Below are 19502 nucleotides of genomic sequence, written 5' to 3'. Positions count from 1 at the left end.
TCCCACACAATGTAACTTTAAGTCAGGCAGATTATAGAATTTGAGGCAATTGAGAGTCAAGGCTGCAGCATATTGATGAATCATTGTGAGTGTTGCTTTATTGTGTGTGCACTACCTTCAGCCCAGCAACTAAAAACCAAATTAAAAATAACAAATCATCCGCACTCGCTATCCAGAAAACAAAACAGTATTATTGTTAACTATGCAAAGAAGGCATCCACGAGTTGCTTAGCAACAGCCAATGGCAATCTCTATGCATTTAATTTTTGCATGTGATGAATGAACAATAAAACTTCATTATTTTAAAAATAGTACAAACCTCACTGCCATGAATACTAAACCAATTAAGTGCAAGACTTCTGTCAAGCCATTCCTTAATTAGTCAAAACAACACACACAATATGTGCCATTACCACACCATTCCAGTTTCACATAATTATGTTACTGTCTCCTAGGCATGGCCTTATGAGCCTCTTTCACTCTCTGAACTATCTCTTCACCCAACATACAGAACTGAGCATCACAAGCTCTCCTTCCAAATCTGCAAAGCCTCTTTGATAATCATTAGCCACAGGAACATCTGCGGCAGAGCCAGACTTTATGGAGATCTCAGGTGTTGCAATTATTTGTAATATCAGATCAGCTTCCCCTTGAGTAAAAGTTGCAGCAAACAATCGGCAGGTCAGTTATCTGTGGAGGGAACAGGCATGTTACCATTCCAGCTGAACACAGCTTCCCCTTCAGTTGGTTATGGAATAGTCTTGGATAGCATAGCTATGGACTCCACCCTGCAATGTGAACAGATTAGATTTTACTGCATGGATAATAATGAGTTGCACCAGTGCATGCAAACACTGTTACCAGTGTCCAGAGCATAAATGACAGCCATGCATGTTGCTGCTGTGGATTCCAGGCTAGAGTCTTCAGAGGTACCCAGGGAAACCACATTTTGACATGCGGGTCTAGGCTCTATGATGCCAATAGCACCATCTCACCCAGCTCACATTACTGCTTAGATTGGGGCAGGTTGAAAATCAAGTTACTGTATGGTCAATAGAAATACTGATGTCAATTATCACATAATTTCCCAACAACTCCCCCTTCCCTGGCACCATCCTCATTCCAGTGCTGAAGTGGATACTGTAGAAGGAGCAGGCAATTTTACATGTTATTTTGTCTTCAAAGTTTACATAGATATTTTTATTCTTGACAATGAAGGAATGCACAGCAACACAGAAAGCCTCTGATCAAAGATAACTTGGAGCATTGATGTCTGACAGCACTGGATTGTAGCAATTGTTGGATAATAAAGTCCCCATATACTTCTTCTGACAGCTCTCATTGATCTATTTATTTCACCTAATCAGCTTTTCACTGTACGCAGATAAAACTCAAGTTTTACTATTTTTTAAAAAAAGTGATTTATTCCCTCAAAAACTACTGGTAGCCTAATTCACAATGGCTACCTGGGCAAATCCCTAACACTCAGTGGTTTCCATACCTGAAACGTCAACTCCAAAAGGTTTATTGATCAAAGCTTTGATCCTGCTGGACCCAACCTGAACCCCGACTCCCACTGATCTCCCGACCAATTCCTTGGCTCTCACTGATCTCCTGGCCAATTCCCTGGCTTCCACTGATCTCTCGACTAAGTCCCTGGCTCTCACTGATCTCCCGACCAATTCCCTAACTCCCATTGATCTCTTGACTAATTCCCTGACCCCCAACAGTCCCTTGACCAAACCCTTGAATCTCACTGATTTTCTAGCCAATGCTTGACTCCCACTGGTCTCCCAGCCAAAGCCCTGAATCCCACGGTCTCCAGACTCTGAACCAGCTCTGACTCCTGATGATCCCCCGGCCTGAAACCTCGAGGACTTCTCATCTCCAGGCATGAAGCTCAATAGCAAAGGATGCTATAGCATGGATAGTAAATTTGAGCAGATATTTGACACCTCGATAAAATTACTTACCCAGCTGGTCTGCTGGACCCAGCACTTGAAAAGACAAATCAAAATAACCTCTTACATTTTACCTGTTTTATGTAAGACTAAACCCTGATTAGCAAGAACATTCTTACAGATGATGGTGAGTGGGAAAAGTTGAGATTCTACTTTACCAGAATCAGGAAAAAAGAACTCCAAACAGGAAGGTCAGCAGCAAAGGATTACAATGTTGCTTGCACTTCAAGTTAGTTTAAAGTGTGTGCACGTTTCATTTGATTCAGAGATACAGGGAGAAAAGATTCAAAAAGTAAGTATCAGTCCGCTAGCATCACACACCCTCCATTATTCCTCATTAACTTTTATAACCATCTTATCTAATATATAGTGACAGAAGCCAAGTGAAATGTGTTCCAGGCGATCACATCTTTGCAATGAATTTCAGGTATTCATTAAATTGCATTCTAAATACCTAAATACTTGAGTCAATGCATTGGGAATTGATGGGAAGTAATAATTGGGATCAGTGTCGGACTGCATGGGTAGGCCATCACAGGAGAAATCTAAAGCTAGTAGGTCCACATTGATTAAAATGCTACTGTGACAGTTATATAATCAAATTGAACATAAATGGTAAAATTTATGAGTTTATGTGGTCTTAATCATTTCCTTGTGGCCTGGGCTCATAACATCAAACTGCCTCTAATTTTCTTAATTGGCAGTAAATTGACAATCTCATTCTGAGAGGCCAGAGGCAGCTGGAATGGGAAACAGAAAATAATCATGCCGCGTCAAGCAAGGAATGTTCCATTTAGTTTGGGGACGATGCCTGGTGCTGAGGCAGAGTCATAGGGACTGAATTTTCAAGAGAAACCTTGAGGTTCAGCTGCTGGGGCTGAAAGCGGGAGGCAACCCCGCTCCAGCTGGTGGCAGGACCCTGGGGTGGCATTTTGCCAGCGGCAGCCAATTAAGAAGCTGCTGCAGGGGCCGGGCGTCCAACTGGGGATGGAGGCCTGCAGATCTCCTCTCCTCCAACCCCCCAATCCCCACAAGAGCTGCTAGGCCAAACAGAAGGCCAGCAGCTGAGCGGCCTCAGCAGCGCCACCGCCAGCAGTGGCCAGTCCTGAGGTTGCAACTCTAGGATGACAGTGCCTCATTGGCGAGGTGCCCTCAAAGAGCAGGTGAGTTTTTTGGGAGGATGGGGTGCAGTTGAGAGGGGTTGTGGTGTGCTGACAGTGCTGTTGCCACCTAGTGGTGGGGGACCCACTGTGGGCCATGCAGCACCCATAAAGGACCCCCTCCTCGGCAATCTTCCCATATGGCAGCGGGCCCTCCCAACCTGAGCAAAATGCCTGTTGGATTGAGTAGTGGCCCTTAACTGGGTCCCCTTCTGACACCTTCCTCTAGCAGTTAGCCCTCACACCTCCCAGCCTGTCTCCAAAAGGCCAATTAATTTGCATTTAAACTGCAAAAGAGAATTAACTAAAATGCAGAATGAACGGAGCTGGGCATAGAATCTATGGCCTTGATGCACGGTCTCCCTGCTTATTCAAGCAGCTGTTTGATAGGCTGCAAGTACCTGCTGAACTGTCACTTCATGGCGGGATCCTCCAATGAAAAAGCACCCGCGCCACATATTTGCATGTGTTTCTTTAAATTTTCATATGAATCGTGGTGTGGGCACTGGCTCCCAACATGAAAGCAGAAGTGGCGCCCTCTTCCGGTTCCACCACCAAGAACAGCGTGCCACTGATTAAATTCTGCCCATAAAGCCATTCTGGCATGGAAGGAGGCCATTTAACCCATTGAGTCCATGCCAGTTCTCCGTTGAGAAATCCAGTCAGTCCCATTCCCCTGCTCTATCCGCATGGCCCTGCAAGTTTATTTCCCTCAAGTGCTCTTCCAGTTTCCTTTTGAACCCTTACTGCAGATACTGGAAATCTGAAATAAAAACAGAAAATGCTATAAATATTCAGCGGGTCTGGCAACATTTGTGGAGAGAGAAACAGAATTAATGTTTCGATTCGAATGTGAGTCTTCTTCAGAACTGAAGGGAGGTAGGAATATGATGGGTTTTATGCTGCTGAGTGGGGGGAGGGGCTGGAAGAACAAAAGAGTAGGTCTGGGATAGGGTAGAGGGCCCAAGAGATTAAACAACAAAGATGTCATGGAACAAAAGGCAAAGGGAGTAGTAATGGTTGTAATACAGAACCGTGATAGTTCCCCTTGTCCTCACTTTCCACCCTACCAGCCTCCACATTTAAAGGATTTTCCTCCTCCATTTCCACCACCTCTAGTGAGATGCCACCACCAAACACAGCTTCCACCATTCTTATAGGCAGCGAGTTCCAGGTCATTAACACTCGCTATGTTAAATTAGTTCTTCCTTACATTCCCCACTGCATCTCTTGCCCAAAGCTGGGAGATGGTGGTGTTGTGGTAATGTCACTGGCTGGTAATCCAGACACCCAGGCTCTGGGTTGTGGGTTCAAATCCCACCATGGCACTAGAGAAATTTGAATTCATTTAATAAATCTGGACTATAAAACTAGTCTCAGTAATAGTGATCATCAAGGGCCCTTTAGGGAAGGAAATCTGCCATCCTTACCTGGTTTGACCTACATGTGACTCCAGACCCAAAGCAATGCAGTAGCAAACCATGCAATTCAAGGGCAATTAGGGATGGCCTTGCCAGCAACACCCACATTCGATGAAAATATCTTAAAAAAACCTTAGATCTGTGATGCCTAGTACTTGTGCCATCAGCTAGTGGTACAGTCCTATAACTAATGGAGTGTATTTGAACTGACACCAGGTACTTCAAAGGAAAAGCATTCTATTTCCTGCCAATAAGATCTTGCACCTTGACAAGCATAGAATAAAGTTTTTAAAGTGACAAAAATCACATATCATAAACCATATCATATAAGTCAACCTGGCATATAAAATTACCCTGTTTTTCTGGTCCCAAGAAATATGTTTTTGCCTATACTCGATGTATAAGGCGACCTCGGGTTCTCAGCCATGACATGCTATACTCGCATTAGTAGCCAGTTTCAATTTTTCAATCCACATATACATGTTTTACTTACTGGTACCTTAAGACTCGGTGAAAGGGATCAAGCAGGTGATACAGGCTATATTGCAAAGATGTGTGGGAGTTTAAGACACACCCACTCTTTGTGTTAGTTGCCGATGACATTTCGAAATGGCGACCGCCCATACCCATGCTGACGGTTCACTTTTATATTTGGCGTCTAAGATTTTTTGCGGCTTCAGAGGTCAACTAATACATCGACATCTATGGTGTATCTGTCTCCAGCTCCGTCATTCTTCCCTGAATGCCCACTCAGGCTGAACAGTATAATACCCAATCTCAGTGTTCTGTTCAACCCTGAGCTGATGTTCTCACTAGAAATCTAGTAACCAACTTCACTTATCCACCTCTGGTACATTGTCCACTTGTACTCTTTTTCACTCCCTCTGATACCAAAACCCTAGTCCACACCTGCAGGATCTCCAAGACTGGATAGCTTTCTTTGCCACTCACTCCTCTTTCCATAAACATCAGTCAGCTCAACAACCTGCAGCTTGAGTCTTCTCTTGCACAATTACTGTGCACCTAGCACCCCTGTAAGGAGATCTTGTGGCGCAATGGGTACTGTCTCCGAGTCTGAAGCTTCGGGTTTCTGTCCCACCCCAGTACTTGATGACCAAGGAAAGTGAATTCATAAGGTGGCCAAAATAGATTGATTATCAACCCGCAAATCCTTTCAACACATGCCAATGTCAGGTGGTAAGAGCGGAAAAGATTCATGGTCAGCCATGCGATGGAAAGAAATTATGAGCCTCTACCATCACTATCTGGACACCAACATGCATGTGAAGGTGCATGTTGCCACAGCACTGGACTCCCCAAGTGATCTGTAACACACCATCAGCATCATCCCTGTACTTGTCACATTTTACCCTTGTTTTCAATTTCTTCCACAGTCTTGTTTCACTTTAGCTGAAAGATCTTCCCCAGGAAAGTCCTAGCACATAATCTCTACTCCTCTCATGTTGGCTTTCCATTCAGTTCCCACTCCTTCCCACAACTGGAGGCTGATCTGTCAGTCAACACACTTCTGTGCCTTAAAACTGTTTCCCTAAACCACTTTGCTTTATACTTACTTCTCCTTTGCCTCACAAGTCTTGGAAAAGGCTTTCTCCAATTGCTTCCTGTTGCGTGTGCCTGCATGCCATTGTAGTGTAAAGGTGCTTAGCAGAGCAAGGGTTAACGTGGGACTGGAGAAAAGCACTGCCCACAGTGTGATGTATAGAGTCACATGGTAATAGGCTTGGAGAACGGTCTAGAAGGAACCTGCCTGTGGAGCAGCACCAGGCATGGCAGTAACTGGCATCTGTACATTGTTAAGGATTACCAATAAATGGCTCATGTTTAAACATACAAGTCTCAAGATCTCATCAATGAGACACCAACCGAACCTGAAACACAACACTACCCCTTTTAATTCTTCCCATTTCTTGCTCCTTGTAAATGACATGGAAACATTCTCTTGCAGGAGGAGTATTGCATAAAGTCTTACATCAAGTCATTGCTTTTTTGTTGACTGTGAGTGCTAATTTAGTGATCGTGATGCGAGTCATTTCCTCCTGTGGTTTTGAATCACCAGCAATTAGATTCAGATTACTAACTTTGTTCATCAATCAGAGAAACTTTCTTCACATTAGCCTGAACTGGATTTAATCCTTGGTCCCTGAAGTTAAAGTGCAAAATACTTCCCCAATAAGCAACTTTGTCCTTGAGTAGATGGGTTTAAAAGCCATTCCAGACTCAATCCTCCTCACAGCATTATGAAGATTGTGTGCTGTATTTCTTTGCATAATTTGTGCTGTAATAGCTATAGGTATTGGACAACATATACTACTAGTACACTGAGCCTCTCGCATGCTGCTTTTATTATGCCTTTCTCTACATCCACCTCCAGAAAACACAACTGCCAAATAAAAGTACTTTCCCAAATAAGTTACGTGTTATAAAAATAATGAATACCTAGCAGTGAGTTTAAGAAAGTGATCAATCTTGTAAATCAATTCATTCCAAACGATTTAAGGCAGCATCTGCCAAACAGAGTTGACATTTCAGCTCGATCACCTTTCATCAGAATTGGGAAAAATTGGAGATGTAATAGGTTTTGAGCAAGGGGTGGGTGGGACAAGGATAAAGGACGGTCTATGATAGGGTGGAAGACAGGAGCGATTAAATGACTAAAGAGTTAGTCCTACGGGGCCAAAGGGAATGGTGATGAGACAAGAAAAAAAAAACATAGAAACAAAAGCTGTGCCTATAGAGCAAGAGTTCTGCTCTCAGATAACAAAAATAAGAGAAAAATCAAAAAGGAAACAAAATGGGGCCACGGTCTGAAATTGTTGAACTCAATGTTGAGTCTGAAAGATAAGGTGCTATTCCTCGAGGATGTATTGAGCTTCACTGGAACACTATGGTAGGCCATGGAAAGAGATATCAGTATGAAAGCAAGGTGGAGAATTAAAATGGCAGCCCACTGGAAGCTTGGGGTTATGCTTACGGACTGAATGGAGGTGTTCTGCAAAGTGGTCACCCAAACTGCGTTTGGTCTCCCCAGTGTAGAGAAGACCTCATTAATGTGAGCAGTGAACACAGTGTACTAAACTGAAAGAAGTACATGTAAATTGCTGATTCATCTGGAAGGAGTATTTGGGGCCTTGGACAGTGAAGAGAGAGGAGGTAAAAGGGCTGGTACTAAGTTTCATTGACCTGAAAAATCACCTTTGGTTCTCTCTCCACAAATGCTGCCAGACTTGCTGGGTATTTCTAGCATTTTCTGTTTTTATTTCAGATTTCCAACATCCGCAGTATTCTGCTTCCAAACTATTTGAGCTTCAGTCCCGTTGCTCATGGCATAATGAGAATGGTGCAATTGACCAGTTACCATGTAACTCACCAATTGCACTTTATTACCCTGTACACACTGCATGACAAAATAGTGCATTTTTGTCCAAGCAAATCAGCTCAAACAGTTTGGAATTCCACAGTCTTTGTAATGTACCTCCTCAGTTACATTGGTCATTGTTTTCAATGTTATTATGATTCATGGTGAAAAGCAAAGTGAAAGAAGTGGTATTATTGTCAGCATTGCATTAGAAGTCTGTTCATTACAGACAAAAAAAACAACACTCAGTATCATCTCTACTAAACATTGCTCTTTGCATACCCTCTTGTCTTGTTCTCTGGAAATCCCTTGCTAAACCCTTCAGCTTGTGACTTCTCTCCCCTATCAATGCCACCAAAAAACCCATTTCCTCAACCATGCTTTCTGTCATCTCACCTAATTATTCTCTTGTTGTGGCTCAGTGATTATTACACCACCACCCCCACCTCTCACTTTTTATCCTCTATAATGTACATTGGTAGACTTCGTTAAAGGCGTCATAGAATTAAAGCTACTGTTGTTGTACGAAGCCTTAATCTGACTATTACAGGAGTGCTTTGTAAGTTCTGGCTGCCAATGATAGCAGATATGATTGCATTTGAGACTACAGAGGCTGTTTCTCAGATGTTTTTTCAGTTTCAGGAATCTATATTAGGTAGAAAAGTTAAGGGAATCAGGCCCATACTCCTTGCAAAAGAAGAGAACTTGAGATAGCCTAATTTATGTTTTCAAGATCATGTGAATTTTGGTAAAGTTAATTCACATAAAGCTTTTGTAGTGGTTTGACTTTAAATACCTGGGAACACAGTTAACAACTAGAAGGCTTTGCCAATGAAGTATGTTTGAATTGTAGCCACTGCTGTAGGAATATGCAGCAGCAATTTGCATACAGCAAACTGCCACAAACAATAATGTGACAATAAGCTAATCTGTTTTGGTGTTGTTGGTTGAGGGAAAAATATTGGCTATTGGCTGTTAGCAGTGGTATCTTCTTCCAATGAAATGCTTTGATTTTACCAGCAGAATACAGAAATATTTTATAACACTTCTAATGGTGCCTGGATGAGTGCAGCTGCAGCAACACTCAAGAAACTTGACACCATCCAGGACAAAGCAGCCTGCTTGACTGGCACCCCATCCACCAACTTCAACATTCACTCCCTCCATCACCGATGCACAGTAGCAACAGTGTGCACCATCTACAAGGTGCACTGCAGCAACTCATGAAACCTCCTTAGACAGCACCTTCCAAACCCATGACTGTCACCATCTAGAAGGACAAGGGCAGGAGGTAGATGGGAACACCACCACCTGGAAGTTCCCCTCCAAGACACTCACCATCCTGACTTGGAAATATATCGCCATTTCTTCACTGTCACTGGGTCAAAATCCTGGAGCTCCCTCCCTAACAGCACTGTGGGTGTACCTACACCACATGGACTGCAGCGGTTCAAGAAGACAGCTCACCACCAACTTCTCAAGGGCAATTAGGGATGGGAAATAAATGCTGACCTAGCCAGTGATGGCCACATCCCATGAATGAAAAACAAAAAAATTTGTCTTAGATAGTGTAGGTTGAATTGAAAAGCCATGGCAGTGACCCCATCCACTGCCAGAAGGCCAGTGGCAGCCCTGCCTTGGCCATTTCTGGGAGCCCTGATGGGATTAAATTCTAATCAAGCACTTACCTGCCTGTTGTTGGGGCTCCCAGGCCTTCCAGGTGAGGATCCAGCCTCCAGGAACTACTGGCGAATCAGAAGGCCGGCAGCTATCCAAACCCAGTAGCGCCACCAGGAACGGTGGCCAGTGCTGCAACTTCAGGAGGCCTGGGAACAATCATTGAGGCCCCGGAACTCAGGAAAATGGGGCACCCTCATTAGGGCCAGCCGGGCTGGCTGCAGTGAGAGAGGGAGGGGGGTCAGTGTGGAGGGGAGGGGGAGAGAGTCTTCCTATGGCCCTTTCTACTGGTGGAGCCCTCTGTTGGGCACAGGATGTCCAAACGGGGGGCCTCCGCTCCTGCCAGCCTGCACACTGGCCCACCAGTGTATACCTTGCGGCCCAACCTAGTATTTACTAGTCAGGTTGTGAATTGTTCTACGTTAAGCTAGAATTGGGGTCTTAAGGATGAGTCTCAAGGAAGTCAGCATTTCTGCTTGGATACAAGGCCCATGTGATTCATGTTGACATGGAGATAGACTTTGAAATATAAACAGTCTTTACAGCATTGGCCATTCACTCACAATTGATTGTAAAATGTCAGCCTTGATTGAATCATCAGATAACTGATTTTCTCTTACAGGGTATGCCTAGATGACTCAAAAAAATTGCACTCTGTCAGGAGCTGTAAAATAGATCAGTTGAAGACCCCAATTCTAGTTTAACGTAGAACAATTCACAACCTGACTAGTAAATACTAGGTTGGGCCACAAGGTATACACTGGTGGGCCAGTGTGCAGGCTGGCAGGGGCAGAGGCCCCCCGTTTGGACATCCTGTGCCCAACAGAGGGCTCCACCCTAGTATGGCACCGCCCGCCACTGGTAGAATACCAGCAACACTAGGAGGCCCTTAAGTGGTCCTTAATCTGGGGAAGTTGGGAAGGTGGTGGGTTCTCCATCCCGTGTCTTCCTGCTTGATTAAAAACACCCCCATCCCTCCCCCCCCCCCCCCATAATACAGCCTGCTTCCAGGAAGGGGCATTAAATTCCACTCTGTGTGTTTACCCTTGTATGTATTATGCTCTCCATAGAGACCAAGACCTTTTGAAAAGAAATTCAAATTCCCAGTGATCAATTTAAAGGATCACATGACAAGATTTCAAATTTTACAACATTTACTGCAACAAACAAATTAATAGCAACATTAACTAAACTCTATTTTTATAGGCAACCCATATTACAGAACAGAACTTCCTCATTTTAACATCTAAAATGACCAAAATCTCCCTCTGTATGGTCATACTTTACACTGTCCCTTCAGTAGACATTCAATTCTCCTGGAACCACTTCAAAATGATTCTTAGCACCCAAGGGTTTACTATTTTTCCTTTCCCAGCCTGGTAACTTTTAAGCCCAGAGCAATCTTACAGGGTGAGGGTTTTGCTGGAGATTCCCCCTCTAGGTCAAGCTAGGTGAATCTTCCAGGCTCATTTTACATCTCTGCGAAATAGTTCTTTCCAATCCAAGCATGAGCTCCCATCTGCATTCCTATGCAGTGAACGCTCTCTCTCTTACAGATCCTGGCAAACTGCCCTGTCTGTGAAATTCACGGATGTATTTTAGGAGAACCTTGTAATCTGATCCCAGAATGGCTTCCTATGTACCGCCCCTTTCAAAGTCTATCTCCATGGCAACATGAATCACATGGGCCTTGTATCCAAGCAGAAATGCTGACTTCCTTGAGACTCATCCTTAAGACCCCAGTTCTAGTTTAACGTAGAACAATTCACAACCTGACATTCTCAACGCCTCACTGGGGCTTTGGAGATTAATAGTCTATCCACTGTCAGTGCAGGTGCTTCTGCTATTGTCTACAAGTGTGAACACTTGCACCTTCTTCCCAGTAAAACAACCTGGCCCTCCATTAATTCTTAACAACCACCCCCACCCAGGCTTGGTGTCAGGCCCAATGCAGAACAGGTCACAAGATCCCCTTCATTTTATCCTAAATTAAAGACACAGTCCTAAAACAGTACAATCTTATAAAGCTCATATTTGTAACAGTATAAGCCTTCAAATTCAGCCCCTTGCTTTTTTCTTTCTTGTAGTAGTCTCACCCAAAAGCGTTTATTTGCCTGTTATAAACGAAACACCTGTTTTACTATAGCAAATACATGTGGAATATAAACAGTCCTTACAGCATTGGCCATTCACTCACAATTGATTGTAGTAGTCTCACCCAAAAGCGTTTATTTGCCTGTTATAAACGAAACACCTGTTTTACTATAGCAAATACATGTGGAATATAAACAGTCCTTACAGCATTGGCCATTCACTCACAATTGATTGTAAAATGTCAGCCTTGATTGAATCATCAGATAATTGATTTTCTCTTACAGGGTATGCCTAGATGACTCAAAAAAATTGCACTCTGTCAGGAACTGTAAAATAGATCCGTTGACAGTTAACAACAAAATGAGTTCCTGTTGCCTTTACTGGTGCTGTAACCTGTCTGCATTTTAAATATTTACTGTCAATGAGGTCCATGTTGCAGAGCATTTCAGCCACCACCTCCTAACAGTTGAGTTCTGAGGTTAAATCTTCTCTGTTTTCTGTTTGCAGTTTCTATAAGCAGCCCATGCCCTTTTATCATTCAGAATTGATCTGGGTGATAAATCTTCATCTTTAGTGTTTCCATCACTGTAACAGAGCGCAGAATCAGAAAATGTGGCGAATCTCTCCTTTCGCGGACCCATGGTTTTCCATACATTCATACTAATAAATATAAGAATGTGGGATGCGGATCAGGTGCAGCTGAATTCCTGATATTCTCCTCATCTTGTGCCTCTGAACACTAAAGACTCGATATTGATCCCTCAGCTAACATCCCTAAACCAGATTAGCTGGTTTTATCTCATTGCCACCTGTGGGATCTTGTGTAAATTGGCTGTTGCAATTTCCAGCATTACAACCATGATTCAAAAGTACTAATTGGCTGTAAAGCATTTTGAAACATCCTGAGCAACATCCTGAGATGTTGGAAAGAGCCATATAAATATGAGCTCTTTCTTTTTAAAAGAAAAATCATCCCCTTGTTCTAAATTGAACAATTGTTCTTTTTGATTACATTGCTTGTTGACATAAGAGGCATGAATTTTTGAAAGTCCCCTGTCACCAGCAGGGCCTGCCCCATAGTGGACAGTTCATTGTAAAATCGCAGGCCTAAATGCTGTAATGTTTCAATATCCCACTTGCTGCATGAGGTCCCCACTGAGATGTGGACTCTTGGAAAATCTGGTCCTAGGTTGGATGCAACATAAAAAATATAGGAAAATATTGGGGAATTGGAGATTTGGATTGAAGCATAATATGGGACAGTGTTGAGGGAGAGATTTACTCAGCATCCTGTATCCGGTGGCCTTTGCAGTGTAGAGGAACCTTTACACTGTAGCAAATCTAGCAACGTTTGAGCAAATGAGAGGGAGTTTCACTCTGCATCAAGCCCATGTCTGATACTTAAGCGATTTATGCACCAAAATAAAAATGCTTTTTCTGCATCTAAATCATGGTATAATCTGACTGGAGGAGTGTTTGTTACTTATCATGACACACTGCAAATACACACTTAAAGCTAATGATTATGTTACTGGTGACAGTGGATGAATGTTTAATGCTTTTGCATTTTTATTATTCCTGTACTTGATATTTTAATGAAGATGTTGTCCTGTTTAAAACAAAATGCTTGTCCAACAGTAAATTCTAGACTTTTAATTCAGAATTACACTTAAGAAAAGCCATCTATTCTTTAAGATATTTGCGCACAGTCAGGTATGATGGGGCGTGGTGGTGTGGGGGTTGTTGATACAGGGTAAAACTCCCTTTGTTCTGCCAAACGTGATAAAACCCTTATCCATTTTTACAGAGCAGTCATTTAATGTCATGAATCAATATATAAGCTTTTCTGGATAGTGTAAGTCTTTATTTAACGACCTTTTCTCTTTGTTACATGAACTGCAGATCAATACATAGCTTTTCTAGGCATAGCTTTGAACCATGCATCTAGTTGTACTGCATCTATCTCATTATTTCTAATTACTGCAAATTGACCCTCATCTAGACCCAAGATAATCCTAATTATTCTTCCTTTTGTCATTCAACACAAAGAGGACTCTCAATCCAATGTATTTTTCCTCACTGGCAAATTATTAGAAGGAGATTATCTTTTGTACAATAAAATGGTCCCATTTGGGTTGAATAGCAAGGTATCTGATTTAATTGCCCATATTTGAAATATTAGGAATTGCTGGTGTTTGCACCAGCAGGCTTCATTCACAATTTAAAACAAGGTGAGAAGCTATGTTATTTATAGAATTATAATATCTTAATGCACAGAAGGAGGCCATTCTGCTCCATTTCACAGTGGCAGCTCTTTGAAAGAGTTATCCAATTAGCCCACTGTTGGTTCCCCATAGCCCTGTAAATGCATATTTTTCCAGTATATGTATATATCTGATTCGATTTGAAATATACCACTGAATTGGCTTCCACCACCTTTCAGATAGTGCATTCCTCATCATAATAACTCGCTGTGTAAAATAAATTCCCCTTACCTCCTTTCAGTAATTATGCCAATTATCTTAAATCTGTGTCCTCTGATTATCAAGGAAGCATGAGACAGTAGTCTGTGGAGCAGAAATGGTGGGAAGAAACACACTTGTATCTCCTGAGTCCGATGGAGGAGATGATTCTCTGAATCAATGTTACCACCAAAGATGCAGCCAGTAGCATCCGGCAATTTTGAAAATGATGGTATGTTTTTGTCCTATGCCACTTCTCAAATCTCAGCTAATCTTCAACCAGCTGTTTAGTACATAGTGAAAAGTGCAGATGGTGTGAGCATGGACATTTTGCTTGCAACTTGACAGCCCCTTCCTATACCCGAAGGACTCATCCATCCACCTGATTTTCACTATCAGATGCTGAACCGCTGCCTGCTCAGCCAGAGCACACACAAGAAGAGCGACAGCACAAACAGATCACTGAAGATGAAGCACTGTCACCAACACATCAATGATGATGAATCACTGACACCAACACATCACTGATCATGAAGCATTGTCACCAGCTATGACTGATGATGAAACACTGTCACCAACACGTCACTGATGATGAAGAACAGTCACCAACACACCACTGATGATGAAGCCCTGTCACACACACACAACTGATGATGAAGCACTGTCACCAACAAACCACTGATGATGAAGCACTGTCACCAACATGTTGCCGATGATGAAGCACTGTCAGCAACACACCACTGCTGACGAAGTACAGTCACTAACACATCACTGATGATGAAGCACTGTCACCAACAAATCACTGATGATGAATTACTGTCACCAACACGTCACTGATAATGAAGCACAGTCACCAACACATCACTGATGATGAAGCACAGACACCAACACGTCACTGATAATGAATTACAGTCACCAACACGTCACTGATAATGAAGCACAGTCACCAACACATCACTGATGATGAAGCACAGACACAAACACGTCACTGATGATGAAAAACAGTCAAGAATACATGACTGATGATGAAGCACTGTCACCAACACGTCACTGATGATGAATCACTGTCACCAACACATCACTACTGATGAAGTCCTGTCATCCAACACACGACTGATGATGAAGCACTTTCACAAACACACCAATGATGATGAACCACTGTCACCAACACATAACTGATGATGGAGTTATGTCAGCAACACATCACTGATGATGAAGCACTGTCACCAACACATCACTGATGATGAAGCACAGTCACCAACACACCACTGATGACGAATCACTGGCACCAACAAATCACTGATGATGGAGTTATGTCAGCAACAAATCACTGATGATGAAGCACAGTCACCAACACGTTACTGATGATGAATCACTGTCACCAACACATCACTGATGATGAAGCACTGTCATCGGCACACCGCTGATGATGAATCACTGACGCCAAAACACCACTGATGATGAATCAGTGGCACCAACAAATCACTGATAATGAATCACTGTCACCAACACATCATTGATGATGCATTACAGTCACCAATACATCACTGATGATGAAGCACTGTCACCAACACACCACTGAGAAAGATGCACTGGGACAACACACCACTAATCATGAAGCACGTTCACCAACAAATCACTGATAATGAAGCACTAACATCAGCACATCACTGATGAAGACACACTGTGACCAACCCACCACTAATGATGAAGCGCTGTCAGAAACATGCTGCCAATGATGAAGCACTGTCACCAACTCACCGCTGATGATGAAGCACTGTTACCAACTCACCACTGATGATGAAGCTCTGTTACCAACTCACCACTGATGATGAAGCGCTGTCACCAACACATGAGTGATGTTGAAGCACAGTCAACAACACACCACTGATGATGAAGCACTGACATCAACACATCACTGATGATGAAGCACTGTCACCAACACATGAGTGATGATGAAGTACTGTCACCAACACATCACCAATGATGAAGCACTGTCACCAACACACCACTGAGGAAGACGCACTGGGACAACACACCACTAATCATGAAGCATTTTCACCAACAAATCACTGATTATGAAGCACTAACATCAGCACATCACTGATGAAGACGCACTGTGACCAACCCACCGCTAATGATGAAGCGCTGTCAGAAACATGCTGCCAATGATGAAGCACTGTCACCAACTCACTACTGATGATGAAGAACTGTCACCAACACGCCACTAATGATGAAGCAGTGTCACCAACATGCTGCCGATGATGAAGCACTGTCACCAACTCACCACTGATGATGAAGAACTGTCACCAACACACCAATAATGAAGCACTGTCACCAACACATGAGTGATGATGAAGCACTGTCACTAACACACCACATATGATGAAGCACTGTCACCAACACATGAGTGATGATGAAGCATAGTCAACAACAGACCACTGATGATGAAGCACTGTCACTAACACACCACAGATGATGAAGCAGTGTCACCAACACACCAATAATGATGAAGCACTGTCACCAACACATGAGTGATGATGAAGCACAGTCAACAGCACACATTGATGATGAAGTATTGTCAGCAATACACCACTCATGATGAAGCATTGTCAACAACACACCACTGATGATGAAGCACAGTCAATAACACACCACTGATGATGAAGCACTGTCCCCAACACATGAGTGATGTGAAGCACAGTCAACAGCACACCATTGATGAAGTACTGTCATCAACACACCACTGATGATGAAGTACTGTCACCAACACACCACTCATGATGAAGTACTGTCACCAACACACCACTGATGATGAAGCACTGTTACTAACACACCACTGATGATGAAGCACTGTTACTAACACATCACTGATGATGATGAAGACCTTTCACCAACATATGAGTGATGATGATGCACAATCAACAACACATCACCGATAATGAAGCACTGACATCAGCACATCATTGATAAAGACGCACTGTGACCAGCACACCACTAATGATGAAGCACTGTCAGCAACATGTTGCCAATGAGGAAGCACTGTCACTAACTCACCGCTGATGATGAAGCACTGTCACCAACTCACCACTGATGATGAATCACTGTCACCAATTCACCACTGATGATGAAGCATTTTCACACACACAGCACTGACAATGAAGCACCGTCAATAACACACCTTGATGATGAATTACAGTCACCATCACATCACTGATGAAGAAGCACTGTTGCCAACATATCACTGAGGATGAAGCACTATCACCAACACGTCACTGATGATGAATCACTGACACATCAACAAATATTTATGATGAAGCACCGTCACCAACACATCACTGATAATGAAGCACTGTCCCCAACACATCACTGATGATGAATTATTGACACCAATACATCGCTGATGATGAATTACAGTCACCAACACATCACTGATGATGAATCACTGACGCCAACACACCTCTGATGATGAAGCACTGTCACCAACACACCACTGATGAAGAAGCACTGTCACCAACACGTCGCCGATGATGACGCACAGTCACCAACACACCACTGATGATGAAGCACAGTCAACAACATAGCACTGATAATGCAGCACTGTCATTAACACACCAGAGATGACAAAGCAATTTCACCAAGACAGATCTAATGATGAAGCACTGTCACCAACACATCACTGACGATGAAGCACTGTCACCAACACATATCACTGATGATTAACCACTGTGAGCAACACACCATTCATGATGAATCACTGATACCAACACACCTCTGATGATGAAGCACTGTCACCAACACATCACTGACGCCAAAGCACTGTCACCAACACACCATTGATGATGAAGCACTGTAACCAAAATATCGCCGATGATGAAGCACTTTCACCAACACATCACCGATGATGAAGCACCATCATCAACACACCACTGATGATGAATTACAGTCACCAACACATCAATGATAATGAAGCACTTTCACCAACACATAACTGATGATGAAGCATGGTCACCAACACAAAACTGACAATGAGGTAATGTCACCTGCACAATACAGTTGATGAAGCAATGTCGCAAACACATTACTAATGATGAAACAATGTCACCAGCACACAACTAATGATGAATCACTGTCACCAAAACACCACTGATAATGAATCACTGTACCAACACACCACTGATGATGTATCACTGTCACCAAAACACCACTGATGATGAATCACTGTCATGAACACATCACCGATGATGAAGCACCGTCACCAACACACCACTGATGATGAATCACTAGCACCAAAACAGCACTGATAATGAATCACTGTCACCAACACACCACTGGTGATGAAGCAATGTCACCAACGCATCACTGATGATGAATTACAGTCACCAACACATCACTGATGATGAAACACTGTCACCAACACATCGATGAAGATGAATCACTGTCACCAACACATCACTGATGATGAAGCACTGTCACCAACACACGACTGATAATGAAGCACTGTCACCAACACATGACTGATGATGAAGCACTGTCACCAAAACATCACTGACGATAAAGCACTGTCACCAACACTCCACTGATCATGTAGCACTGTCACCAACACACTAGTGGTGCCGAAGCACTGTCACCAACACTCCACTGATGATGAAGCACTGTCACCAACACATCGCCGATGATGACGCACAGTCACCAACACACCACTGATGATGCACTGTCACCAACACATCACTGACGATAAAGCACTGTCACCAACCCTCCACTGAAGATGAATCACTGTCACCAACACACCACTGTTGATGAAGCGTTGTCAACAACACATCACTGATGATGAATCACAGTAACCAACACATCACTGATGATGAATCACAGTAACCAACACATCACTGTTGATGAAGCACTGTCACCAACACATCACTGATGATGAAGCACTGCCACCCACACATTACAAATGATGAATCACCATCACCAACACACCACTGATGATGAAGCACGGTCAATAACACAACACTGATGATGAAGCACTGTCGCCAACACTTCAGTGTCGATGAAGCACACTCACCAACACACCACTGATGATGAAGCACTGTCACCAACCCACCACTGGTGATTAAGCTCAGTGACCAACATACCACTGGTGATGAAGCACTGTCAGCAACACATCATTGATGTTGAAGCATTGTCACCAACACAGAACTGACAATCAAGTAATGTCACCTACACACCACGGATGATGAAACACTGTCACGAACATAGCACTGATGATGAATCACTGTCATCAACACCTACTGATGACGAAACACTGTCACCAACACACCACTAAATATGGAATACTGTCACCATCACACCAC

The sequence above is a fragment of the Cetorhinus maximus genome, chromosome 10 (assembly GCF_964194155.1).
Source record: "Cetorhinus maximus chromosome 10, sCetMax3.hap1.1, whole genome shotgun sequence".
In the NCBI taxonomy this organism is placed as follows: Eukaryota; Metazoa; Chordata; class Chondrichthyes; order Lamniformes; family Cetorhinidae; genus Cetorhinus; species Cetorhinus maximus.
Note: the sequence above shows the minus strand (reverse complement) of the source record.